Source organism: Gossypium arboreum, chromosome 10 (assembly GCF_025698485.1).
Source record: "Gossypium arboreum isolate Shixiya-1 chromosome 10, ASM2569848v2, whole genome shotgun sequence".
Classification (NCBI taxonomy): domain Eukaryota; kingdom Viridiplantae; phylum Streptophyta; class Magnoliopsida; order Malvales; family Malvaceae; genus Gossypium; species Gossypium arboreum.
The window spans coordinates 120813046-120829432 of NC_069079.1; the positions used below are offsets into that span (position 1 = coordinate 120813046).

Below are 16387 nucleotides of genomic sequence, written 5' to 3' on the forward strand. Positions count from 1 at the left end.
AAAATAATAAGAGTTGATAAATACAATATATGGCTCATATATAATAAAAATTAAGCCCAAAACTTGAACCCAGTATGATTTAAACTCGAATTAAAAGCCCGAAACTCGTAATTCCCATCATAATCTCGTTCAGAAATTCTACTAGTGCAGTATTCAATAAAACGATCATAACTTCAACTCTCGAACTCAAAATTGAGTGATTCAAAATGCATTTCGAAGCTAAGAGATAGATCTTCAAACGCCATGAGCCATCTTGTAACACTCCAAACCCGGCCTAGAAGTTATGGCCGAATTTGGCGATGTCACATGGAATGGGAATCGAAAATGAGTTTGTCGAGTTAAAACCATTCCAGTTAATTAGCTTTTATCTTAATTCAAAGTAAAATAGGTTTTCTTTTTTATAACTAAAATCGTATCTTTTTAGCAGAAGCTTTGAAAACGTTTATTTTTGGAAAACCGTTCTTGTTGCAAGAAACATTTGTTTTTAGCAAAAATTGAGTTTTTATTGTCTAGTCGTACTAAAGCCGTAAAGCAGTTAAAAATCCAAAATTCAAAACCAAACAGTCCAAAGTCCCAAAATTACACAACAAAAACCCGAAATAATGTAAATTCAAACTGAATCAAAGTAGTACGAAATAGTGGTGGTCACCATCGAGTACTCTGCCACACCGATCCGTCTAAGACTAGGGATTACCTATACATGTAACACCCCTATCTCGTAACCGTTGCCGAAATAGGTAAGGGGCATTACCAGACAGACAGAACATTTCAAACTAATTCAGAATAACAGATATCACATAGCATTAATACATACGCAATTATCAACAATTTATCCCTCATAATGGTCTACGAGACCTAAAACATACTTTTAAAGACAATCGTGACTAAACCGAACACATTCATAAATTTCAGAACTCAAAAAATTTTTCAATTCTGTTGAGGTCACACGCCCGTGTGACCAGGCCGTGTGCCTCACACGAGCATCAGACACGCCCATGTGATCCAGTCGTGCCAGAACAGAGTATATATATTGACTTTTACACACAGCCAACAGACACGGTCGTGTGCTATGGCCGTGTGATACTTAGCTAGCTACTGACTTTAACCCACGGCCATATGACACGCCTAAGTGTCTTAACCGTGTGGTCTTAAGAGGTTACTGCTTTGCATACACGGCCACAAGGCACGCCCGTGTTCCCTGACCGTGTGGCACAATGCAAGCTTGGTTTAAGCCAACTTGCCACCCTATTTTGAGTCATTCCTACAAGCAATATTAAACAACATTTATACCAAAATTTCCAGCCAATTCCATGCTTAAAATGATCAAATCATATTAGATCACAAAACATTACAAGCATACACCATTTGGCATCACCAACCAAATACCAAAACTGTACACAAACATATCATATGCTGGCCAACTCTCATGGCATAACATATATACATATCAAAGCTTAAAACATAAACATTCTAGCCTATACATGCCATACTTAAAAATATTTACACTTTCAAAAGTACCAAAATGAGTTCGATAGTATGGTGACAATCCTCGATTATCCCCGAGCCTTCAGTAGCTACGATAACTGTAAAATAAATGAAATCACACAGAGTAAGCTACAAAGAGCTTAGTAAGCCAAATTCAATTGGTTAATTTAAAATAATTTGAATAAAAATTTAGTAAAATTTTAATATTTTAATTTAATAAGTAAAAATAACAAATTAATATAATATCAACAATTAATAAAAATATTTATTTATAAAAAAGTAAATTTAACCTTTTAATTTCAAGTCTTTCTTTTATTAAATAAAAATTTATGTTAATTTATCAATTTTAATATTTTATAAATTTATTTATTGTTAAATATTAAAATAAAATTTTGAAATTCTAGTATTCCTATTGAAATTTATTTTCCAACCACCAAAATCAATATTAAGCAATAAAAATTAAGGAATAATTTATATTAGCATCATGTAAAATTAAGAAATAAAATTTAACCTTTTAGGCACCAATAAAATAGTCTCACGTTATTAAATTTTAAAGATAATAAAGTATTATTAGACACTCATGTATATCTAATATATTCTCCAATTTAATTTAAATTTAATTAAATTACTTAAAATGATTAATTTTTAAATTATAAACAAACATCTTTTCTTTTTTACAAATTTTAATTTTTTGTTTTTATTTCATAAGTTAATATTTTTTATTTTTGTGCAACCAATTTTTAAAAAATTAGTAATTTTGTGCAATTTCCCATGTCATTGGCATATAATTTTAGTAATCATTTTACCTTGAACCTCAAGGTTTAGGTTCTAAATTTAAGGTTTAAGGTTTGGGTTTTAAGGTTTAGGTCGAGGGTTTAAGGATTTTAGATTTAGGGTTGAGTTTAAAGTTTAAGGGCTTGAGGTTTGAGTTTAGGGTTTAAGGATTTGGAGTTATGAATTTGAGTTTAGGGTTTAAGGTTCAAGATTTTATATTTAGGATTTAGAGTAAAAAATTATTAAAAGGGGCCATGAATAATATGGTGGAAAGGATTCATAAAATAATTTCTCTATAGATGAGTGTAATAATAATAATTTAATTTCTTCAAAATTTGATGATGTGGCAAAATTTTATTAGTGCCTAAAAATTCAATTTTAGAATAATCTTAAAGTAAATTATTCCTTAAAATTTAATTAAAAATCAAAATTAACAATACATTCAGTAAAATTCAAAATTTAGTGATAAAATTAAATCATACAAAAAAAAACTTATGCTTTCAATATTCACCATAATAATATAGTGGCAAATTTACATTTTAATCTATTTTAAATTTCATACGTATGTTTCTAGTAATAACACATCATTATGTACTATTTTAATTTATTGTTTGATATTATATTTTAATTACTTATCTATGTTATGTTTGTGTTATCTGCCAATTTCTTGAATGGTTGTACCGTAATTCATTTTGAAAAATAAAATTACATTTAAATTCATAGTCCATAATTATTTAATTTAAATTTAATTAATTATTTTTATAATAATTTGATTTAAAGAAAAAAATTTACTACTTATTTTTTATTTCATTAAATTTTAATATATGATTATAGATTGTGTATTTAAAAGCATTGGTTTATATATTTACTCACCGGTCAAGTTAAAATCCATGTCCATGTTAATATGCTTCAATGCATAAAGTTTAAAATTAGTTATAAGCCCTCCCCAATCCATAAATAGGAGGATAATATGCTTCAACGCACTCGAACCTACATCCTCCTGTATTGACAATAATGATACCCATGTTAATCAAGCTACTAAATCGTCAATCTCAAACTTATTTACATCCACTAAAAAAAACTTATTTACATAAAGTCTTAAAATAATAATTATTGAATATAATAACATCATGTTATAAGTTGAGATTTTTTTAATTGGCTTTTTAGCCTGGTTCAATTGATTATACTGATTCAAAGGTCAACTGATTTGATGTCTCTTTCCGAATTAGTATCTCAACAAATCTAATCCGGATCAAACAACCATGATTCTAAGTATTTACAAATTTAGTCATACTTTTATTTTCAAGAATTTGATCACTCTATTTTTTATTTAAAAATCATCTTTTTAAATTATATATAACTACGTAACATTTTAATTAAAAAGTTAACAATATTAACTATTTAAATTAATTAATAATATTATAAAATAAATTAGACATGAAAATTGAAAATAATGTGCTAAATTTGTTTCACACGTTTAAATGTTAGACAGTAGGTATTAAATGTAGTTTTAAATTCTAATACAGTAGTAAATTTGTGTTACATGTTTAAATGTTGGACAGTTGATGTCAAATGTTAGAGAATTTGTAAAATTAAAACTATCTGCACTGTCTGCAATAGAAAAGTCATTGCTACGTACTTTGCTTCGATTATCTTATCGATATTTCAATAATGTTATCTTACCCGTAAAGCCGTTTGCTTGATTGGCTGAGCGTATGAAATTTCAATGATATTGTCGTGGGACAGCATCAAAAATAAACATAATTGGAGATTTTGAATTCGACTTTTTGTTGAAAAAACTCAAACCATACAAGATTCCATGACGAAGGAACCTGCATAGGGCTATAAAAAAGCTTATGTGGTGAATGTATTTCATCATTAGGTTTTGCAAATGGAGCTGCTGAATGTAGCTCAACTTTCCACCAATCCATTGTTTCTATCTCTGATTCTCCTTTTCTCCCTTTTAGTTTGGCTTCAACTAGAAAAAAGGAAAACCCTGAATTTGCCTCCATCACCCCCAAAGCTACCACTTATTGGCGACATCCATCAACTTGGCAAACTTCCTCACCGTTCTCTCCGAGACCTCTCTAAGAAATACGGTTCTCTCTTGCTTCTGCAGTTAGGCTATAATCCAACGTTATTGGTTTCATCAGCTGACATGGTTAGAGAAATTGTGAAGAACCATGACATCGTTTTCTACAAATGTTATTAATATCAAGCTTCTCAGCCTATATATACATGTATCCAAGAAAGGGTGAGACAAGGAATGACGAGAGAAATTGTTATTAATAAAAAAGAAGCCATAAATGGTCACGTGATAGACAGATCAAGGACCACTGCTGCAAAATCTTTTTCTACAAATGCAAGGATATGGCTTGCGCACCCTACGATGACTATTGGAGACAAGTTAAGAAGATGAGTTTTGTTCAGCATTAATTTCAGCTACCAAAGTGTGCAATCATTTCAGTTTATCAGAGACGAAGAAGTTGAACTTCTTATCAACAAAATCCGCAGTGTTTGTTTGAAAGGAGAGTCTATTTATCTAATAGACATGCTTATGTCCGTTTTGAGTAACATAGTTTCTCGATGTGTTCTTAGTCACAAAAGTGAAGAAGATGGGCGCAGCAAGCTTGGGGAGCTGGGTAAAAGGCTATTGATTCTCTTCAACAGCTTATGTGTAGGCGATATGTTTCCTTACTTGAGGTGGGTTGATGTGCTTACTGGACTTATTCCAAGTATGAAAGCAGTATCTGCGGAATTGGATGCATTCCTTGATCAAGTAATTCAGGAGCATAAAGCTCTTGAAAGCCACGTTAAAAAGAGCTTCCTTTCTATCATCATGCAACTCCAAAAGAATGGCACCTTTGAGATGGACCTCGCACAAGAAAACATCAAAGCTTACTGGTTATTCAATGGGGAATAAGGATTTTAGACGGAAGACTGGAAATGGAAAGTCGATGATGTTTTGGGTGGATATATGGTGTGGAAATAGTCCATTAAAATTGGAATTTCCTATACTGTTTCGATTAGCAAAACTCAAAAATGGGATGGTATTTGATTATTCAAACAATAGTAGTTTTAGTAAAGTTAAATGGGAAGATCTATTTATAAAGCCATTGTTGGATAGAGAATTGGGAATTCTTAGCTGACTTACTGAAAGGGTGAAAAGTGTGGTCCTGGTCCCAGATTTGGAGGATTAGGCGCACGATAATACGGAAGAGTTTTGGTGAAGAAGTTAACTAATTTACTAATCGAGGGAGAAGGGGATGACATCAATTTTGCTTTTCATAAAATCTGGAAATTAAAAGTCCCTCCTAAGGTGTGAAACTTCCTATGGATGATAGCAATCAATAGAATTCCAACAAAGGATTTCTTAGTGAAGAGGGGTGCATCTGCAAAACATAATGGATGTATGCACATGTTGTCAACGTGAACAAGAGAGAGCGGACCATTTGTTCTTTAAATGCAATTTTATTGTGGGTTTTTGGAGAATGATATTTAATTGGTGGGAAGTTGGCTGGAAAATGGTGAGCAGTTTTGAAGAATTTTATTCTGCGGAGAACAGATTTTTAGCGGCGTTTTTTTTTTTACCTTTAGCGGCGCTTAAAGGCGCCGCTAGAACTATTATCTGTATTTTCACAAACGCCGCAAAAAACGTCGCTATAGCAAGCTACAAGATTTTATGGATTTTTTTCAAAAACGCCGCTAGAGATTGTGACCTTTAGCGGCGCTTTCCCCAAAAACGCTGCTAAAAACGTGACCTTTAACGGCACTTTCCCCAAGAACGCCGCTAAAAATATAACCTTTATCAACGCTTTCCCCAAAAACGCCGCTAAAGACCATATATATTTCAACTTACTTTTTAATCATCTCATTTACATTCTTACCTTAAATGATCATACAAATTTTAAATAACCTAACAATGGAAACATTTTTAAATTGTTTTTGAGTTCAAAAACATTAATAAGAGAACTTTTCATTTGATCAAAATGTTAACATAATCAATCTTTGAAAACCCAATCTAATGACTACAATACACTTTCTTCTAAAAAGTAAAATCTTTGAAACTTCTGCCGAATAAACAACATGATGTTCACTATAAGAAACTTCAACTACAAGCATACTACAATTACTTGTCAGTTTAATTCCAGCAGAGCTTCTTGATTGACCTGCTCCAGACCTGCACAAGTCTTGTCGGTTGAAGCTGCTGCACCCATGATCATATCTAAAATTGCAAAAACATAGAATCAATGAACTCATATAGAGTATAAGAAATCATCTGTGAGCTTTGAAGTTCTTAAAATGCTACACAAAGAACATTTAAACACTTTAATTTACAGCATTTAAATACTTTAGTTTACAACATTTAAACACTTCAATTTACAGCATTTAAACACTTCTATTTACAGCATTTAAACAGCAGCAACCATCAATTAAATAAGAGGAATTTTAAACATTTAATAGCCATTTCCATCATAATCGACAGCAAATTATCCACCATTTAATTAGCTTAGTTTCAGCATTAATTCGGTAATGAGCAAAAATATATTGCAGCATTCAATCCACCACACAAAGATATTTCAAACATCAATTTACTCACTTTCGGACCTCATTAACAGCAGCAGTTTAACTGATTTCTTTCATACAGTTCTTCCAACCCGAAACAGCAAGATTAAACCACCAAGGATTGAGCATTTTATGTGACAAAGACCACGAAAAGCTCACCAAAAGATCTGTTCAAAGAACCGAGATCCTCACACTAGCATTTTATGTGACAAAGACCAAGAAAGGCTTGAAACACTGTGTTTCAATCCCTAATAGTTTCCCTGAAGAAAATCTGTAAACTAGCAAAACCAACCAAGTGACACTAAAGGGTAAAAAATGAATTAAAAACAAAATAAAGATCCTGACCTGAGACCAATACTTAAACTGTATATATATTATACATGAACTATTTCAGAATTCAACACTTCAAACAAAATATAAGCACAAACTATTTCATGCATGCTCAACAAATCAACAAGCATTTAGTTCAGTCATATATTAAAATAACACGAAACTTATTAAAGATTTCTTGAGGAATAATCATGAGCATTAAAGCTTCAATAACTATTAAACAGCAAAAATGCAAAAATAAGAGAGAATTGACTCAAAAACATACCATCAAGACTCCATTCTTGCAAGGAGATATTTTTATTACATCGTGGATCAACACTAATATTTAAACATAAAACTAGGGCCAAACATCCTGTCTTCATCTCCATAGCAAGACAAATTAAAGGAAAAATAGTTCTTAGGGGATGATTTCTAATATTTATTAAGAAGAAACATACTATTATCTAAGAATCAAATTCAGTTCCAAGAAAGAAAATATTACTTAATGTATTGCAAAGAAACCCAAGCAATTTAGCAATCCTTTCGTTAAGTTTTAACCTCCTATTGAAGTAAACCAGGTTGGAAACCAGCAACTCTGTGCCACTATCATTTACGAATCGAGACGAGAAGATGATAAGAACAGCGTTTAAAATATGCTATTCTAATCATCTAGGCAACGGGCATGACATTGCAGTAGAAGAAAATACCCTTTAACAGATTGCAAAATGCAACCAGTCTCAAGTAGCAGGTAAGGATACTTACAGCAATTAGCTCAATTGTCACCTGAGCAAGTTCAATCGATGCAAGTGATACATTGAGATACATTGAGCAATTAAAATGAGAAGCAAGCCATTCAATCGATGCAAGTGATACATTGAGGGAAAGACATACAGAATATAGCGAACATACGCAAGAAGTCCAAATGCATAGAGACTCGCAAAGTGGAAACTCCAAAAGGAAAGAGCAAGCAAGGAAATCTGACATATTCAATAGGAAATAATCTTAAGAACACAAAACAACTTCTATGAAGGTAAGACAAATTCGATCCATATGTCTGAAGAAAAGAAATTACCTAAAGGTTCACTCCAACCCTTTGGTTCCTGTTGGACATACAAGATAGATTAAAAGGAAAACATGACTACTGACCCTATGATCCATTGATGTCCCTACTATAGCCAGTAATGATTGGAAAAAAAAAATAGTTCTCATGGGACATATCTATAATTTTTTATGGTTTTATTACTCTTATTATTACTATTTTATGGCATAGAATTTGCATTAGTTCACATCTGTATGTAGTTCCAGAGACATTATGATTGTAAACACAATTAATACACAAGGGATGAGAGTTCTATAAAGTAAAAGAAATGTAGTATACTTACCGGAAAACCATAAGTAAAATAGTTAATGCCGAAAGTCAGTAAGATTGGTCCTCTTAACAAAATAGGTCCTCTTAACAAAATATTAGTGTGCCTAACACCAGATCTGCAAAGCATTTTCCACAGGGAGAGAGAGAGAGATGTTAAAATTGTAGATATCAATGCAAATCCTATCATGTTATGCAATGATAAATATAAAAACAACCTTATATCATGTTGAATACCAAACTTATAAATACAAGGTGTGCATGGTTCCATGTTTTGCTGTTCCATTAAATTTTCAATACCAAAACCAACTAAAATGTGCTGAAAAAATCAAAATAAACTACAAGTTAGTCAATTTGGAAAACCTCCCCAATTAAATACCTTGATTCACGAATAAATAATGAATGCTTTGAAGGAAGAAGTTGCCTAGTCAAGCTGCTTGCACTTGCCGACATGATGAAATCCATTTCCATAAGATCACATCTAATCCAAGATAGCTGAAAAAGAATTAAGAGTTACAGAAAGGCTAGCGATAATAAAAAATGAAGGAAACAACGACTTTGAAGTTTAGCGATAAGTTATACTCACAATGATGTAAAAGACTATAAGAGAAAGACCGAACAAATTTACGACCATCCGATTTAGCGATATCTTATAGAGTCCAATAAAATCAGCTAGCCACTTAAAGATCCCGAATACTCGACGGGAGTTGGTATATGTAGAGTAAGACAATGTTCAAGCCAAAGATACAACAAAAGGTACCGTCAAGATCTTTGAAACCGGACCAAAAATATAAATCAATCAAGAAACCGAGATAACATTAAATGCTAATAAACTGTAATTGTAATCTGATCTCTAGCCGTAGGAATTATAAGATGCTTGCCTGAAAAGGCCAAGAAAGTCGCTTGTTAAAGACCAATCAATAAGTCCAATACTACTACAAATAAAAAATGGTAAAGATGCCCAAGAGGGATGACTAATTCCAATAAGAAGTTGTACAGCAGGCAACAATAAGCAACATAAAACCCTGAGATGGGAACCTTCAATGAAAAAAAAAAAAGAATAGGACAATGGCTTCAATGAAAAAAAAGACTGGTTGTTGTAAGTATCACTGAGCAATTAAATGAACTAGGGAAAGAATTTTGTTCTTGTTGTTTTTTTTAAACCTAGAGATTCAGGAAAGATAGAACAAAGGCAAAATTAGATATTACTTTAGGCATAGAACATACAAGAAAAAAGATATTACTTTAGGCACCGTTTTCTTTATAATAAATTAATTTTTTGTGGCGTTTTTTATCATAAACGCTGCTATTGTTTACTTTTTGTAACGTTTTTACCATAAACACCAATAATATTTGACTTTTTATAATTTTATATTAAATTATTATCTCTTTCATATCAATTTTAAATAAATATTTTTAACAATTCAAGTAATATTTAAAAGAATTAGATAAAATTTTAAATTTTAAATAATAAAACTTTAAAATTATTTTAAATAATAGTTTTTAATTGATTAAATATTTTAAAATTCAAAATAATCAATCATATACTCAATATATGAAATGGTTTAGATTAAATATTTTAAATATAAAAGCATTAATTGATTGTCTAAAATTTCATCATTTAACAAATTAATCTTAAGTAAACCTTAAATTCTAAATCATTTAATATTTATAAAATTTATCTATTATCGCTAAATAATTTAAACGATAGTCATAATTTTAATATATTAAAATTAATATTATATCTTTTACAATTATATAAAAATTATTTAATTTATAAATTAAAAACACTAATTAATCTAAACCCTAAATCATAAGCATAATCTATAAACCCTAAAACCTAACACTTAACCCCCCCCTAAGCCTTAAACCCCAACCCTTAAACCATAAATCATAATCCCTAAACCCATAATCCATAAACCCATATTTCATTTTTATTTTTGTATTTCATTTTATTTGTTATCAATGTTTTTATTTATTATCAATGTTTTATTTATTTATCAATTTTTTAAATCTAATATTTAAATATATCAAATGGTTTAGATTAAATATTTTTCAAAATAAAAGCATTAATCTAAACCCTAAATCCCTAAACTCTTAAGCCTAAAATCTTAAAATATAAATCATTAACCCTGAACCCATAACCCATAACCCATAACCCATAACCCTTAAACCTTAAACCCCAACCCTTAAACCATAATACATAAACCTTAAAATAGTAATTCATAAACCTTAAACCCTTAACTATACACCCTAAATCGTAAACCCTAAACTATAATGATTAATTGATTCAATATTTTTAAATTAATATTATATCTTTTACAATTATATAAGAAAATATTTATCATATAAATTAAAAACACTAATTAACTAAACCTTAAACTCCTAACCCTTAACCCTTAACCCATAAACCCTAAATCTTAAAATATAAACTCTTAATCCTAGACCCCTAACCCCTAACCCCTAAACCTTAAACCCCAACCTTTAAACCATAATCCCTAAACCCATAATCCATAAGACTTAAAATAGTAACTCATAAACCTTAAACCCTCAACATATGCCCTAAATCGTAAAACCCTAAACTATAATAATAATTATTTAAATATTTTAAAATTAATACTATCTCTTTTACAATTATATAAGAAAATATTTAACATATGATATACATCAACATCCACGTGATGTTTTTTGGGGTTTAAAGTTTTAGAGGTTATAGTTTAGTGTTTAGGGTTTAGTGTTTTAAGGGTTATAGATTAATGTCTATGATTTTTTAGGGTTTGGGGTTATATGACTTTTAGCGGCGTTTTACAGAAAGCGACGCTAATACTCTGGTTTTTAGCGGCGTTTTACTGAAAACGCCGCTATTGTTCTAGTTTTTAGCGGCGTTTTTGGTAAAAAGCCGCTATTGCTCTATGTTTTACAATTTTTGTGGCGTTTTTTGATAAAACGTCGCTAAAAATGCCGCTAAAGCCCTGTTTTCCTGTAGTGATGTTTTAATGTGAAGTTACATGGTACTAGCAAAAGTCTTTGGTTAATAGTAATAGCGGCATCATATTGGTCTGTTTGGCTCGCAAGAACCGAGATGGTGTTTGAAAGAAAGGTATTGTATATGGATACGTTGATATTTCATTCTAAGATGAGAGCATTGTTATGGGTAGAAGCTGCTTTTGATGAGTGTATGGTACAAAAGAGATTATGGTGGTTAAGTCCATCTAAGTGCAGGTTCGATTCCAAACCTGTTACATTGGGTTGGCATTATCATTCTTATGGGTGGCTGAAGTTTAACGTAAGCGGAATGACAACTAAGGAAGCTATGGGCTATGGAGATGTTCTTAGAAATAAGGAAGGAAATGTAATAGCTTTATTCTCAGGACCATGTGATGCCATTAATGCATATTCAGCTGAATTAGGAGCAATAATTACTACGTTGGATGTAATAATTCATATAGGGTGGAGGGGAACTGGTCTGATTATTGTTGAAATTGGGTCACTGGTGGTGTATAATTAGTTATTGAACAAAGACAGGACCTTGGTCACAACAAATTACATTCACAGATTTGGAAAGGAGACTAAGCTGTGTGGGTGAGGTAGCATTTTCAAAAGCAAAGCAACATAGCAATGAAATGGCAGAAACATTAGCTTCAGTAGGTATTAATCGTAGAGTTATGTTCAAGGCGTGGTGGTGAATGTTAGATTGGTGATTGGAATGTTTTGTTTTCATGTTATATTAGCTTTTGTGGCAATTGTATTGTTTAACTGGAACTATTGTTCTGTTACTTTTAAACAAAATAGTTTGATTGAAGCAAAAAAAAAAGAAAAAATTTTAATACTGTTTCCTTTCTTTTACTTTTTTTCCCCCTTTTTGGTGCCTTGGCCTGAAGTTTTCACTTTTGATAATCTCAGGACATATATGTTTGTAGTAGGAATTGATAACTCTACAACCACAAATGAGTGGATGATGGCTGAGCTTTTAAAGCATCCAAATGCAATGAAAAAGGTCCAAGAAAAGGTGAAAAATGTGGTGGGAAACAAGATAAAGGTGGATGCAGAAGATGTTAGTAAAATGAAATACTTAAAGTGTGTACTCAAAGAAACTTTAAGACTACATCCGGCTGGTCCTCTTTTGCTCCATTGACAAACATCTTCAAGTGTTAAATTGGAAGGTTATGACATTCCTTCCAATACCAAAGTTCTGATTAATGCATGGGCCATTCAGAAAGATCCCAAATGGTGGGAAAACCCAGAAGAGTTCATCCCAGAGAGGTTCGAAAACAGTTCCATTGATTTCAAAGGTCAAGATTTCCAACTCAACCCATTTGGTTTCGAAAAAAGAAGATGTCCTGGGATAGCATTTGGAGTTGCTTCCATTGAGTTTGTGATGGCCAACCTTCTCTATTGGTTTGATTGGAAGTTGCCTGCTGGTGAAACTACTGAGAACATGGACATTGCTGAACTCTACGGCCTCACAGTCATCAAGAAAACTCCTCTTCATGTTTAACCTATATCTCATTTCTCCCTTTAGATATTATATATATGTTATTGTTGGTTCTTGTTACTTCAATAATGCTCAAGAAATCTAGATCGTGCAAGTACTCAATAAATATGTCACTAGAATCCTTTGGTTGAAACATGATTTGGTTTTAGAGAGGATTTATGTTGTCTGTGTGCTGACCAACCAAACTCTTATCAATATGGTGTTGGGATACTTGGGTGTGATTTAAACTTTTCAGGGTTTAGTTTATGTGGTACCCGTGTGCGCATGTGGTTGCATTGTATTACCTACAATTTGAATGCCGAATAATATATTGATGATGTTTACACGCTTGAACATACGTTGCATATTTAAGGTAACGAGTTTCCCGTATGAAGGGATGTATCAACATAGGAAGTGCAAGACAAATATTATTAATACGTAGAGATCAGTTTCATGCAAAAAGGATTTAAAAAGGGTTAATAACAACCACATAGAGATTAATTTCATGCAATCAAAACACGCTGAGTAAAGTTGAGCTGAGCAAGAAAAAACGAGAAAATTAAAACGAATTTTTTATTTAATATATAATTAATTTTATTGTTTCGTTGATTCTCGATGAAGTGTGATCGATATTTACTCGAGAAGACATTCTAATATCTGTATAATTTTAAAAAAAAATTACATAAATTAAATATATTATATTACAATAACTATAAAATATAAAATACAAACAATAAATACCTTATGATTTTTTTTTCTCTTTTCTTCCTTCTCTCCTTTCTCTTATTCTACAAAATACAAAATATTTGAAGAGGCACCAAAACTCCCGCCTTCTTTCATTTCTTTATTAAGTAGAGATGTTGGTTCTTCTTCTCCCATTCTATTTCTTTTTTTTTTTAAATTAACAATTATTAATATTATAATTGGCTAGTTACATTGTTGATGTCATTGATACGATGTGACCAGGTCATTATATGTATTTTAATTTTTAATTTTTTAAAAGCTATAATTTTTTAACAAATAAATCCTTTCTTATGTTATTTCCAATCAATTCAACTCTCATTCCTTTTTTTTCTCATTTTTTCAAACTTTCTTTATTTTTGTTCCTCTGTTTTTTATTTCTATTAAAATGTCCTTTTAATTTTCTTAACTTCACGTTACATAAATTATTTACATGAAAATTATATTTCACAAAATAACTATCAATTTACATTATTCAAAAATATATTTTACAAAATATAATTTTGCATTTCAAACATTCTAAATAGTTTCACTTAACTTACAATATATCATTTTACAACACACAACTTTCTCAATACAAAAGATAAATAAACGATTTTTTTCAAGACCGGCAATATTCTGTCTTACAAACAAAACATAATTAAATGATTTTGCTCAAAACCGAAATCACTCTATCTTACAAATTGAAAAATAAATTGTTTAACCGTAACAAAAGTGACTTTTTTGATGCTATTAAATTGTAGCTTGAATGTTGTCGATATTGATGATCTCACCCATGCGGTTCGATTTGGGATTCCTTTTAACCTTCAAACATCCCATTGACCTAGGGAATCCCAAATAATCCACTTGCTAGTTGCATAACCAATTTGAACCCATTATCCTCCTGCCACAACCAACGAAAAAACTTACATAACCAATTTGAACCCATTACCAAATATTTAATTGGCATCTGAAAATAATCATTAAATTTACTGATGTCAAAGCTCCACTGGATTATCCTTAAACAACACATACCTTCAAATTAAAAAAAAAACACAAATACATAAAAAAAAAAAGGCTTCTCATATCTCTGATTCATCCACTAACAAAGTATAAGTAATTTTTTTTCTTTCAACTCAGATTCATGTGTCATTAAGAGGCTTATTATGTATACAAATTTGGTCACGCCAAATAGAATAGCTCCACCAAAAAATATACATAAAATATTATAAAAACAAATAATGAACAAATAAAAAATAGAAAAAAGAAAAATAAAACAAATAATAAAGAAAAAAAGAAAAAGGACAAATAGTGGTAGAGGCGTTAGAATCTGTTGGCACCAAATTATTTGGCTCCACCAGAAAAAAGAAAATTTATTTAAAGCCCCCTTTTTTTTAGAAATCACAGTATTTCCGTAGTATTTATACAGGTGGTACCATTTTTCATGACTCTACCAAAAAAATTGATTTTTTTATCCCCGATTGCTGACGTGGCATGTTGGTGGCGCCAAACACTTTGGCTCCACCAACTTTCACTATAGATTTTAGGTCATTTACATATTTTATCAAAAAAAATGTCATTTACGTAATTAATTAATTTTTTGGGTTAGTTTTATAAAAAGCCCAAATTATTTGAAAATAAAATACTATTAATATAATAAATTGAAAAGTGTATGTGTAATGAATTTAGGGAACATGACAAAATTGCAAATAGTGTAAAAATTAGATGGTGAATTAGATATTGACATGAGGTAATTTAGTGAAATGTTGAATGTTGACATAATAGAGGTCAAAGTGAAAATTTATGATTAGTTTATTCTATTTGGATAAGGACTAAATTATAAAAAATAATAAAATTTGAATTGATTTCTTTGATGAGAAAATGTAAAGAAATTGTATAGATTAATTGTCTAAGTAGACAAAATAAGACTAGTAGGATATAAATGACATGACACTAGGAAAGTGACAAACCGCACAAGTGATAATGGCATTACGGTGCAAGAGAAAGTGACACTATGGTGCAAAATGATATTCACACATCGATGTGAAGAATAGTGGCACTTCGGTGCGTCTGATAACATGTTAAATTTGCATATTTTTTGTGTTTAAATCAGTTAATTCTTGAATTGATCCCTGCTAAATTAGTGATTTTATGTTTTAATCCTATCAGGAATGCAATTGGAATGCTATGAGTTAAAAACGAGCAGAAAAGGACCAATTTGCAAAACAATCAATAAAGTGGGGCTGAATCAGAAACGTGAAAATAGTCAAGGACTCATCAAATTTCTTTTGACTTTGTAAAAGCTAAAATTAGAAGAAAATCTAATTTTATTTTTTATTTAATTTTAATTATGTAGTAGGTAGTTAGGCCAAATTTAGTAAATCATATGTCTATAAAGAGGACATTTATGGTAGTTTGGAATTAAATAAGAATTATTCTTTTCCTTCCAATTTGATGTGTCAATAGCATACTGCTACTTTCATTTTCATTTCATTGTTTTTATAAATTTTCAAGCCCCTTCCCTTCCCAACTCCACCATTTTCATTCAAATCCACTCCATAGCCAACCAAAGCATGATTAAATCCATGCTTCACTAAATTCCAACTTAGCTCTAGGCCAGTATTCTTTTCGGTTGGGAATCATGAGATACATATCTGTCCTAAAAATCATTCCAATCAGTATTCACTATTTTT

At 30.8% G+C, this 16387-nt stretch overlaps 1 pseudogene; it reads left to right on the forward strand.

The window, feature by feature from the left end:
* The first annotated feature begins 4150 nt into the window (after nucleotides 1–4150).
* On the forward strand, nucleotides 4151–12998 carry LOC108487769 (phenylacetaldehyde oxime monooxygenase CYP71AN24-like; annotated as a pseudogene).
* Nucleotides 12999–16387: the final 3389 nt, after the last annotated feature.